Genomic DNA, 13,030 nt, shown 5'->3' on the forward strand with positions numbered 1-13,030 from the left:
GTAGTCCCAGTTACGCAGGAGGCTGAGGTGGGAGGATGGCTTGAGCTTGAGAGGTTGAGGCTTCAGTGAGCCATGATTGCACCACTGTACTCTAGCCTGGGCAAGAGAGCAGGATTTTGACTAATAATAATAATAATAATAATAAATAAAATGTAATGGGTTGAAACCTGTCAAACATGTTTAAATACTTGAGTTCATGATGATATAATTATGAGTTCATTTTAATATTTTTCATTATCTTGAAAACTGAATAAATAAAGACAAGGAATCAAGCATTTATCTTGACTGTCCTATATGAACTGGATAGCCAGACAGCAGATGAGGGCAAATTATTCTTTATGAACTTATTCTATCAATCAATAAAGACAAAGGATAGAATTAGAAAATCATCACCATTTATCACCACTGGCCCTCCCCAGCATATTAATGGATCTACTCATTGAGTATCAATATCTGTTGTCATCAAAAGAAAGAGATGGCCAGGCATGGTGGCTCACACCTGTAATCCCAGCACTTTGGGAGGCAGAGGTGGGAGGATCACTTGAGGCCATGAGTTTGAGACCAGCCTGGGCAACACAGCAAGATCCCCATCTCCACAGAAAAATAAAAATAAATAAAAAATAAAAAGAGAGCCAGTCACGGTGGCTCACACCTGTAATCCCAGCACTTGGGAGGCTGAGGCGGGCAGATTGCTTGAGTTCAGGAGTTTAAGACCAGCCTGGCCAACAGGGCAAAACCCCATCTTCACTAAAAATACAAAAAAATTAGCTGGGCATAGTGAGGCACACCTGTAATCCCAACTACTCAGAAGGCTGAGGGGGGAGGATCGATCGAACCCAGAAAGCAGAGGCTGCAGTGAGCTGAGATCACACCACTGCACTCCAGCCTGGGCAACAGAATGAGACTCCATCTCCAAAAATAAATAAATTAATTAATTAAAAGAGAGGCAGCCAGACATTATGAGTCTCCTGATTAAAGAACACACCAGCACCTATAGTTTTGCCAAATGGAGCAACCTTGAATTTGATCATGCCTCTGGATCCAGCTGCCAATTTGTGGAAATAGAGGACAGAGGAACTTACTGAACTGCAGCATGAATATGCAGTCATCCAAATCTGGACTGTGGGAAACTTGAGACGTCAAACAGCCCAGATTCTTCTACAGATAAGTTGTAAGAAAAAGAAAGAGACAGAAGAGGAAACTTCAGATTAGAAGAAACCTTTAAAGAGAAATCTTATACCCAATGATGTTGAGGTGAGAAGAAGAGGAGTAGGAGGACTGGGAGGAGGTAGAGGAGAAGAAGGATAAGGAAGAAGAAGAACCTTAAAATGTATCAGATTTTTGGTCAGGCATGGTGGCTCATGCCTGTAATTCCAGCATTTTGGAAGACTGAGGTGGGCAGATCACTTGAGGTCAGGAGTTCAAGAGCAGCCTGGCCAACATGGTGAAACCCCATCTCTACTAAAAATACAAAGATTAGCTGGGCATGATGGTGTGCACCTGTATTCCCAGCTACTCAGGAGGCTAAGGCAGGAGAATTGCTTGAACCTGGGAGATGGAGGTTGCAGTGAGCCGAGATCGTGCTACTGCACTCCAGCCTGGGCAACAGAGTGAGGCTCCGTCTCAAAAAAAAAAAAAAAATCAGAATTTTAAAAATAAGCGAGACTAAACTATAGTGTATAGAAATGCACATGGGAGATAAAACCATAAAGAAACAAGGAGTGATAATTGAAAGTATCAGGTTAGTAGCAGCCACTTTTGGAGTGGGTCCGGGGTGGGGCTGTGATTGGGATGAGGCACACAGAGGGACTTCTGGGTGGGGAGGGGCTGGCAAAGTTCTATTTCTTGACCAGGGGTTTGGGGTGTTCATCTTGTAACTCATCAAGCTTGTGGTAAGGGACAGGTAAGTCTGGAGGCAGAGAAGACAGAGACTGGATGACATGAGGTTGGGGAAAATGGAGCAAAACAGAGACCAAGTGCCTTGTAGCTAGGGATGGCCACATGACTATGTTCTGGCCAGTGGGATAGGAGCACAAGAAGGAATGCAGCTTCCTCATCATACTTTTCTTTCTTTTTCTTTTTTTTTTTTTTTTTTTTTGAGACAGAGTCTTGCTCTGTTGCCCAGGCTGGACTGCAATGGGGCGATCTCAGCTCCCTGCAACCTCCACCTCCTGGGTTCAAGTGATTCTCCCGCCTCAGCATCCTGAGTAGCTGGGATTACAGCCACATGCCCTCACGCCTGGCTAATTTTTGTATTTTTAGTAGGGATGAGGTTTCACCATGTTGGCCAGGCTAGTCTCAAACTCCTGACCTCAGGTGATCCACCTGCCTCAGCCTCCCAAAGTCCTGGGATTACAGGCGTGAGCCATCATGCCTGGTCTGTTTTACCTGGTTTTCTATATTAGTGTTTTGTTTTACAATAAAAATGGAAGTTTTTGTTGTTTTGTTTTTATTGTACATATTTAAAGTATACAACATGATATCTTGATATACCTATGCATAGAGAAATGACTACTAGGATCAGGCGAATTAACATATCCATCACCTCACATAGTTCCGTGCATGTGTGTATCTAAGAGAGCACCGAAACTGCTCTCTTAACAAATTTCCAGCATGCAATACAACATTACTAACTGGAGTCCTCGTGCTGTATATTAGAGGTCTAAACTTATTTGCATGGATGAACCTAGCAGGCATTAGCTAAGTGACATAAGCCACACACACAGAGAAAAACACCGCATGATCTCATTTATATGTGGATTTTTTTTTTAAAGCTAAATATAAAGAAACAGAGAGTAGAACAGTGGTTACCAGGGGCAGGGCGTGGTGGGGAAGAATGAGGAGATAGAGGTCAACCAGTACCATAAAAAGTTTTAAACTAAACTATCTATTGAGAAACAAAAAACAACCAAGAAACAACTAAAATAATTCTTTCTTTTTCTAGCCATTGTAACTACAAAACAAAAAGTGATTTTTTACTGGCTTTTCCTGTTTCTTCCCTTCGATATTGGTTCTCCCCAAGCTGAGATCTTTGACTCTCTTTTCTTTTTTCTTCTTCTTTCTCTTTTCCACCATGGAGTTGTCATCCACCCCCAAGATTTTAACCTCCCCTAAAATCTGTGTCGTTGCTCCTCTGCTGAGTTCCTGATCCACATTGTCGACTGTTTCTAGACATATCCCCGTGGATATCTCTCAGTCAGCTTAAAGTTAATGCAGTCTAAAAGCAAAAATAATAAATCAACATTTCTCAAGTGCCCACACTGTGCCAAGTACTATTCCAGGTACGTCTCACTTATTATCTTAGTCTTCACCACACATAATGTGCCATCATTAGCCCAGTTTTACAGATATAAAACTGACACACAGAGAGGTCAAGTCAGTAGCTCACCCTTATCTTAGCTTGTTATCTGAATTCCCAAATCTCCAGGATCTCCAGCTCCATGAATGGTATCTCCGTCTCTTTGGGTGACTGAGTTGGAAATCTTGGCTTCACTCCACCAATGACCTGAGTCATTCTTAGAAAGTCTGAAGAAGGAGCATGCAGCTCTGAGGGTGGCAGCAGGTCCAGGAATCGGAATGTGACCACAGGGGAATTCTTCATAAAGGGCTGAACTTTACTGGATGAGTTTCCCCTGGAATACCAAGAAGTCATATGAAATCGCAGTTTAGGAAGTGCATTCAACAGTACATGGCAGACATCACTTCGTGTTAATAAATATATCCAGCCCTTTACCCCAACACTCCCAATCCTCCTTATCTGCCCTGTTTATTCCCTAGGACTTACCACTTTCTAGTACTCTATGTAATTGATTTATTTGTATGTTTATTGTCTGTCTACTAGAACGGGGGCTCCATGAGGGCAGAGGTTTTTGTCTGTTTCTTCACTGATGTATCCTCAGTGCCTAGAATAATGTGTGATACATGGTGGGGGTTCAAGTAATACTTGTTGAATGAATGGATCCACATCCTCACTTTTAATGGCCGCATGGCTTACACACAGGCATATATATAAGCATGTATATGCACATACACACACATGCATATGTCTTGAAGACAGAAGTCTATTCCTATCCCACCACAGTCCAGATCTTCATCAAAGAAGAAAGCAATTCCCTAAACACTATGCACTCTTCCTTCATACACCATGCAGGTTAAAGGAAGTGATATATCAGGCCCTGTCCACAACACATGAGCCCCATATCTCACCCCACAGAACTGTTGTGTTCAGCTCCTTCTAAAGCTGCAGAACTAGCGGCTCAGACCACAAACTCTGGGGCTAGGATGACCAGGTTGGCCACTGACTAGCTGTGTGATCTTGGGAAAATTACCCTCTAGGAACCTCAGTTTTGTCATCTGTCAAATATAGATAACAATAATACCTACTTCATGTAATTGTGACAGTTTAAAAAGCTATTCCAGATGAGATGGAGTAAGCACCCTCCACTCTGTCTCTCCCACTGAACGCTGCTGTGAAACATGGACAGACATGTACAGGGCAGCTCTCTGAGGAGTGTGAAAGTAAACATAGCGGGGAAATGGGGGAAGAAAGTCAGAAGTCAGTGTTCCACTGAGCTGAAGTGAGTTTCCCATTTTTCTCTGATATTCCCCAGCCTGGATACAAGACAGCCCCAAATCCAGAATGGGCACTGGGGCGATGAGAAAGATCAACAGGGCCGGGCGCAGTGGCTCATGCCTGTAATCCCAACACTTTGGGAGGCTGAGGCAGGTGGATCTCCTGAGGTCAGGAGTTCAAGACCAGCCTGGCCAACATGGCGAAACCCCATCTCTACTAAAAATACAAAAATTAGCCGTGGTGGCGGGTGTCTGTAGTCCCAGCTATGTGGGAGGGTGAGGTAGGAGAATCACTTGAACCCGAGAGGCGGAGATTGCTTTGAGCTGAGATTGTGCCACTGCACTCCAACCTGAGCAAAAAAAAAAAAAAAAAAAAAAAGAGAAAGAAAGATCAACAGGAGAAATGCTGGCTCTGCCTCGAGGAATGGAAAGGGAAGGTCTAGTACTGAGAGAGAGAAGAGGAGCTCAATTTTTCTTTTCTTCATTCTCCCGTGCTCCAGCCCCCAGACAATTCCATGGGAGTAAAAGTGGTGACGGTAGTATCAGTGACTGCAGGGTCCACAGACACCCAAAACTTTGAGGAATGGAAATCTTTCTCCCTCTGATCAAGAGTTGTGGGTCGGGGCAGTGGATCATGCCCGTAATCCCAGTACTGTGGGAGGCTGAGGTGGATCACTTGCGGCCAGGAGTATGAGACCAGCCTGGACTACATATATATATATACACACACACACACACACATTCATACACACACATACTTGTGTGTGTGTTTATTTTTCAAAAGAGTTGTAGTCCCAAGAAGGAGAACCCCCATAGCTTTCTTTTCTCTGTATCCTCCTGCCACCTGGCCCTGAACACGGACACAATCATAGGAAGTGTGCAGTAGAGCGGGATAACTAAAGAAGAAATGGCCAGGCGCGGTGGCTCACGCCTGTAATCCCGGCACTTTGGGAGGCCGAGGTGGGCAGATTACGAGGTCAGGAGTTTGAGATCGGCCTGGCCAACATGGCGAAACCCCCATCTCTACTAAAAATACAAAAAATTAGCTGGGCGTGGTGGCGGGTGCCTGTAATCCTGACTACTCGGGAGGCTGAGTCAGGAGAATTGCTTGAATCTGGGAGGCAGAGGTTTCAGTAAGCTGAGATCGCACCATTGCACTCTAGCCTGGGTGACAGTGCACAACTCTGTCTCAAAAAAAGAAAAAAAAAAAAAGAAAAAAGAAAAAAAAGAAAAGAAAAAAGAAATAACACTGATTTTACACAATCTCTTCCAGAAAATAGAACAAGAGAAAATACTCCCCAGTTCATTTTATGAGGCCAACATTACCCTGAGACCAAAACTAAACAAAGATATTTTAAGGAAAAAAACGACAGATCACTATCTCTCATGAACACAGATGTAAAAATTTTCAACAAAATATTAGCTGACCAGGCGCGGTGGCTCATGCCTGTAATCCCAGAACTTTGGGAGGCCGAGGTGAGTGGATCACTTGAGGTCAGGAGTTCGAGACCAGCCTGGTCGACATGGTGAAACTCCATTTCTACTAAAAATACAAAAATTAGCCAGGCATGGTGGTGCACGCCTGTAATCACAGCTTCTCGGGAGGCCGAGGAAGAATAGCTTGAACCAGGGAGGTGGAGATTGCAGTGAGCCAAGATCGCATCACCACACTCCAGACTGGGCGACAGTGAGATTCCATGTCAAAAATTAAAAAAAAAAAAAAAGAAAGAAAGAAAAACAAAACCAAAATATTAGCCAGCTGAACTCGGGAATATATATTTTAAAAATGCTACAATCAGGTGAGATTTATCCTGGCAATACAGGGCTGGTTCAATATTCAAAAATCAATCACTGTAATTCAGCATATTAACAGCCTAAAGAATTAAAAGCAGGGCCGGGTGCAGTGGCTCATGCCTGTAATCCCAGCACTTTGGGAGGCCGAGGCTGGTGGATCACCTGAGGTCGGGAGTTCGAGACCAGCCTGACCAACATGGAGAAACCCCGTCTCTACTAAAAATACAAAATTAGCTGGGTGTGGTGGCACATGCCTATAATCCCAGCTAATAGGGAGGCTGAGGCAGGAGAATTGCTTGAACCTGGGAGGTGGAGGTTGCGGTGAGCCATGATCGTGCCATTGTACTCCAGCTTGGGCAACAAGAGTGAAACTCCGTCTCAAAAAAAAAAAAAAAAAGAATTAAAAGCTGGGTGCAGTGGCTCACACCTGTAATCCCAGCACTTCGGGAGGCTGAGCTGGGCAGATCACCTGAGATCAGGAGTTCTAGACCAGCCTAACCAACATGGCAAAATGCCATCTTTACTAAAAATACAAAAATTAGCCAGCCATCATGGCTCATGCCTGTAGTCCCAGATACTCAGGAGACTGAGGCAGGAGAATCACCTGAACCCAGGAGGCAGAAGTTGCCGTGAGCCAAGATCATGCCACTGTACTCTGGCCTCGGTGACAGAGCGAGACTCTGTCTCAAAAGTAAAAAACAAACAAACAAACAAAAAATCAAATGATGATATTGATAGAGAAAAATGTGACAAAAATTCAAAATTCACTCACAGTTAAAAAAATAATACTCTTAGGCCCAGCTGGGTCACTCAGACCTGTAATCCCAACACTTTGAGAGGCTAAGGCAAGAGGTATTACGTGAAGCCAGGAGTTCAAGACCAGCCTGAGCAATGTAGTTAAGACCCTGTCTCTAAAAAAAATTTGTTTTAAAATTAGCTGGACATGGTAGTGCCTGTAGTTTCAGCTATTCAGGAGGCTGAGGTGGGGGAATTGCTTAAGCCCAGGAGTTTGAAGTTACATGATCACACCACTGTACTCCTGCCTGAGTGGGTGACAAAGCGAGACCCTGTCTCTTAAAAAAACAAACAAACAAACAAAAAGATCAGGTGCAGTTGCTCATGCCTCTAATGCCAGCACTCTGGGAGGCTGAGGCTGGAGTATCACTTGAGGCCAGGAGTTCAAGACCAGCCTGGGCAACATGGCGAAATCTCATCTCTACTAAAAATAAAAAAATTAGCTGGGCGTGGTGGCACATGTTTGTAATCCCAGCTGCTCAGGAGTCTGAGGCATGAGAATTGCTTGAGCCCGGGAGGTGGAGGCTGATGTGAGCCAAGATCGCACCTACTGTATGCCAGCCTAGGCGACAGAGGGAGACCCTGTCTAAAAAAAGAAAAGTGTGATACAGGTGAAATGACAGAGTGACAGATAGCTAGGTCAATGGGACGGAATAGAAAATACAGAAATAGATCCACGCAAATATGGCAAATTGATTTTTGACCAAAGTGCAAAAGCAACTGAATAGAGAAAGGATTCCTAGACTGTGTCCACTGGAGTCAGGACACAGAATGACTGTATCACTCCGAAGGACTCCCTGGAGCTATCCCTGTGTGGTCACTCCTCCTCTCACCCCTAATGTTTGGCACCCACTACCATCGCTATAGTTTCATCTTTTAGGGAATGTCATACAACTGGAATAATACAGTGTGTAACTTTTTGAGACAGGCTTTGTCCACCCCTAATGCCTTTGAGATTTGTTCTGTGTATCAACAGTCCATTCCTTTTTATTGTTGAGCAGTAAATATCCCAATATATTAATGTGGTTTGTTTACTTAGTCACCCATTGAAAGACATTAGGGCTGTTTCCAGTGTGGATCAACTACGAATAAAGCTGCTATATTGGGGGGTGGGAAAAAGCTGCTATATTGGGAGGCCAATGCAGGTGGATCATGAGGTCAGGAGTTTGAGACCAGCCTGGCCAATATGGTGAAACTCTGTCTCTACTAAAAATACAAAAATTAGCTGGGTGTGGTGGTGCATGCTTGTAGTCCCAGCTGCTTGGGAGGGTGAGGCAGGAGAATTGCTTGAACCTGGGAGGCGGAGGTTGCAGTGAGCCGAGATCACGCCACTGCACTCCAGCCTGGGTGACAGAGCAAGACTCCATCTCAAAAAAAAAGCTGCTATCATGTGGGCATATTCATCTCTGTTGGATAAATACCTTGGAGAGAGTTTTCTAGGTCATACGTAATTGCGTGCTTAACTTTAGAAAAAAGTGTCAGAGTGTTTTCTGGGATGGTTATTTTGCATTCCCACCATTAGTGGACAAGAGTTCTAACTGTTCTGCACCCCCTCAGTACTTCGGATTGTCGATTTTTTTTTATATTGCCCATTCTAAAATATGTGGATAGTGGCGCCTCACGATGGTTTTAATTTGCATTTTCCTATTGTCTAATGATGTCGAACATCTATTCATGTGCTTATTTGCCATCTTTATATCCTCTCTAGTGCAGTGTCTGTTCATGATTTTTTTTTTTAAGTGCGTTGTTGGTTTTCTTATTGTTGAGTTTGAAGAGTTCTTTATATATTCTGAATACAAGTCTTTTGTTGAGTATGTGATTTGCAACTATTTTCTTTCTGTCTGTAGCTGTTTTTTTCATTTTCTTAACATTGTCTTTTATAGAACAAAAGTTTTTATTTATGACAAAGTCCAGTTTATCAATCGTTTTCTTTTGTAACGCATGGTTTTGGTGTCCAGCCTAAGAACTCTTTGCCTAAACTGAGGTCATGAAGATTTTCTCCTACTTTTCTCGAAAGGTTTTATCATTTTACATTTCTTTTAGATATATGATCCATTTTGAGCTAATTTTTGTATAAGGTGTGATGTTTAGGTTGAAGTTCTCTTTTTGTATATGAATGTTCATTATTCAGACATTGTTGGCTCTAGGAATCTATACATGTGTTAAAACTCATAAAGCTGTACACCAACGAAAGAGTCAATTTTACTTTATGTTACTTTATTATTATTAATTTTTTTTTGAGAGGGAGTCTCATTCTATCACCCAGGCTGGAGTGCAGTGGCGTGATCTCAGCTCACTACAACCTCTGCCTCCCTGGTTTAAGCGATTCTCCTGCCTCAGCCTCCCAAGTAGCTGGGACTACAGGCGTGCACCACCACGCCTGGCTAATTTTTGTATTTTTTGTAGAGGCAGGGTTTCACCATGTTGGCCAGGCTGGCCTCGAACTCCTGACCACAGGTTATCCACTTGCCTTGGCCTCCCAAAGTGTTGGGATTACAGGCGTGAGCCACCACGCCTGGTCAACTTTATGTTACTTTAAAAAAAAATTTTTTTTTTTTGAGACAGGCTGTCGCTGTATCAGCGAGGCTGGAATGCAGTAGCCCAGTCATAGCTCACTGTAACTCTGAACTCCTGAGCTCAAACGATCATTCCACCTCAGCCTCCCTAGTCGCTAGGACTATAGGCATGCACCACTTTACCTTGGTGATTTTTGTTTTTATTTATATTTGTTGAGACAGGATCTCACTGTGTTGCCCAGGCTGGTCTCAAACTCCTGGCCTTAAGTGATCCTCCTGCTTCACCCTCCCAAAGTGCTGGGATTTACAGTCGTGGGCCACAGCACTCCGCCAAAAAAGTCATTAAAAAAAGAAAAAGTTATTTCTAAAGTGCTTAGAACAGAACCTGAAAAACAGTAAGTTTTCAACAAGCGTTTGTTACTTAAATTCCTGGCTTTCCTAGGCAAGCCACCCTCCTATTATAAAATAAGCACCCATGGGTGGCTACTGACAGATCAGGAATCTTTGGGTTTTGTGCCTGGTATGGGATCACATTCTAAGTCATGTCCCCAGATACTACTGTGCAAGCAGAAAAGAAGCAACGGGGAGATTTGGACTGTCCTGCACAGTTCCCAGTAAGAGGGCGGGGTGGAAAGGCAGATAGTGGTGGATGGGTCCAGGTGAACCTGCAGGCACCTTTGGAGGGAGGCATCCCATAGTCGCTCAGAGCCCCACTCCAGAATCAGACAAAACCTGATTCAAACCCTGCCTCAAGTGTTCAACCAGCCTCTGTGGCCTGAGGAAATTATTACATCTCTAAACTTTGGTTTTGTCCTCTGTGAAAAACAGGTCTTTAAAGTGCCCGTAAAGGGTTAGGAGGATTGAATGAAATAATGCCTGTCAGAAGCACAGGACTGTTGCCAGCTCATTGTTAGCACCCAATAACATGCTACATTTCCTTGCTATTGTTTGCAATAAAGAGACTGGCAGCATGCACCCTTAATGTGAACGGTGAGTTCTTTTGTTGTGGGTTTCAGGTCCTAATATTGTATTCTAAAAACGTTCAAAGTTACAGCAAATTGAAAATGGCTGTTCAGCAAGTGGTGCTGATGAGAATCAGGATGCTTTTTCTTTCTTTTGGCTTAGCCATAGTTTCTGTTTTTCTACAGCAGACATATATGACGTCGATAATTAGAAATAAATATGGAGGAGAGGATAAGGAAAAAAAGGTTCAATAGAGTAGGACCAGGGGCAGAGCCCTGTGGTGCAAAGCCACCACTTCCCACTTTCAGTCACGGACTTTAGAAACTTTTAGAGCCTTTAGAAACAGCCTCTCATCTAATCAGAAATTCTTGGCCAGGCGCAGTGGCTCAAGTCTGTAATCCCAGGACTTTGGGAGGCTGAGGTGGGCAGATTACTTGAGTCAGGAGTTCGAGACAAGCTGGCCAACATGGTGAATCCCCATCTCTACTAAAAAGACAAAAATTAGTCAGGCGTGGTGGCAGGTGCCTGTAATCCCAGCTACTCAGGAGCCTAAGGCAGGAGAATCGCTTGAACCTGGGAGGTAGAGGTTGCAGTGAGCTAATATCAGGCTGCTGCACTCCAGCCTGGGCGACAGAGCAAGACTCTGTCTCAAACAAACAAGAACAGCAACAAAATTCTTTCAGCCGTTGAGCCATTTCACCCACATATCACCCCGTGTCCACAGGATGTCAGAAGAGGTTTTGCTGTGTGCCTTGCTTAAGTCCAGACACGAGGAGCTTGTGGCACCTCCATCCCTAACCAAATAATTCCATCAACGGGGAAAATCACAGCAACCCAGACTGATCTGTTCTTAGTTGTTTCTGATCATGTCTTTCCTTGACATGTACTTACAAACATGTCAAGGTGGTGGAAAGGGTATGGATTCTGGAGTGAGATGTTCTGGGTTTGAATCCCACTCACATTTCTCCACTGTGTGACTTTGGGAGAGTTGCCTGGCCTCTCTGAGTCTCACTGTAAAAAGAGAATAGTAAAGCTCGTGTCACAGGCTTCTTTTTGACAACTTAAACAGTGGGTAGGCTGGATGCTGTGGCTCATGTCTGTAATCCTAGCACATTGGGAGGCCGAGGTGGGCGGATCGCTTGAGCCCAGGAGTTTGAGACCAGCCTGGGCAACATAAGAACCTCATCTCTACTAAAAACACAAAAAAATTAGCCAGGTGTGGTGGCGTGTGCCTGTAGTCCCAGCTACTTGGGAGGCTGAGGTGGGAGGATCACCTGAGCCCAAAAAGTCGAGGCTACAGTGAGCCGAGATCACACCACTGCACTCCAGCCGCTTGGGTGACGGGAGTTAGACCCTGTTTAAAAAAAAAAAAAAAAAAAGCAGCAACCAGGTTTCCTCAAGGACAAGGCAGGGGCTTCCTATCTTTGTGCCCCAGTGCCTGGCACAGACGGGTACCATCAATCCACCCCACCCCACCCTGATACATATGCCTCTTCCTTCTTGCTCACATCTCTGCCACCTGCCTCTCCCCACACTTCTCCACAATTCTCACCAACTCTCTCTCCACATATGCTTCTCCCCAGTGCTTACCTCTGCCCTCTCATTTCGCCCCACCCTGCCTTCCCGGCTTAGGGTGACAGGCCCCATTCTTCATTCCCATTCCGTGTCTCCAGTCTCCATGAGCTGCTGTGCAGCCTGTGGCCTGCTCCATGGCCTTCATCAGAACAGGGAGACAGAGGGGGAGAGTGATGCAGGGGCGGCAACTCATTTACCCAGGCACTTGTTAGCAGTTTCATTAGTTCCAAGGGCTCCGTAGAAAGCCGTTAGCTGTGACTCAGCCTGTGCCATCCATCAGAGAGGGGGGTGGAAAGTGACAGCAGAGAGAGAAGAAAACAAGAAAATGACCCACTCCCGCCTTCCTGCTGCTTCCCAGAGAGAATGAGGCCAAGCCAGTTGGGTGGCAGCGATGGGCAGGGAGAGGTAGCACATACACCTCTAGCTGCCCTGTCCAGTCCCCATGCTGGCAGTCCTCACAACAGTCTGCTCTGCATCCCTCCTACTTCAGGCCAACATGGTCTACTGGACCATCACCTCCAATCACCCAGGGCTGCAGCCACACACCCTCCCATTCACCCATCACTGAAACACCACAGGGAGGAGAGAAGGTGACTGGTGGGAACCCCAGAGTCACCGACTCAGGAAGAAGGGAAGCAGAATGAAGACGTTTCTTCCTGTTTCTGCCTCTTCATCCTTCCACAAGGGTCTCATCCCACTGCCAATCATCAAAATAACTTACAGGTAGACTAAAGAGTTAAATGTAAAAATACATCGAACTATGGAAAAACAGGAAGCAGAATCATCAGACCTCTTGTGGAAAGAGAGCTTTATGA

The sequence above is a fragment of the Mandrillus leucophaeus genome, unplaced genomic scaffold (assembly GCF_000951045.1).
Source record: "Mandrillus leucophaeus isolate KB7577 unplaced genomic scaffold, Mleu.le_1.0 Scaffold541, whole genome shotgun sequence".
Taxonomy (NCBI): domain Eukaryota; kingdom Metazoa; phylum Chordata; class Mammalia; order Primates; family Cercopithecidae; genus Mandrillus; species Mandrillus leucophaeus.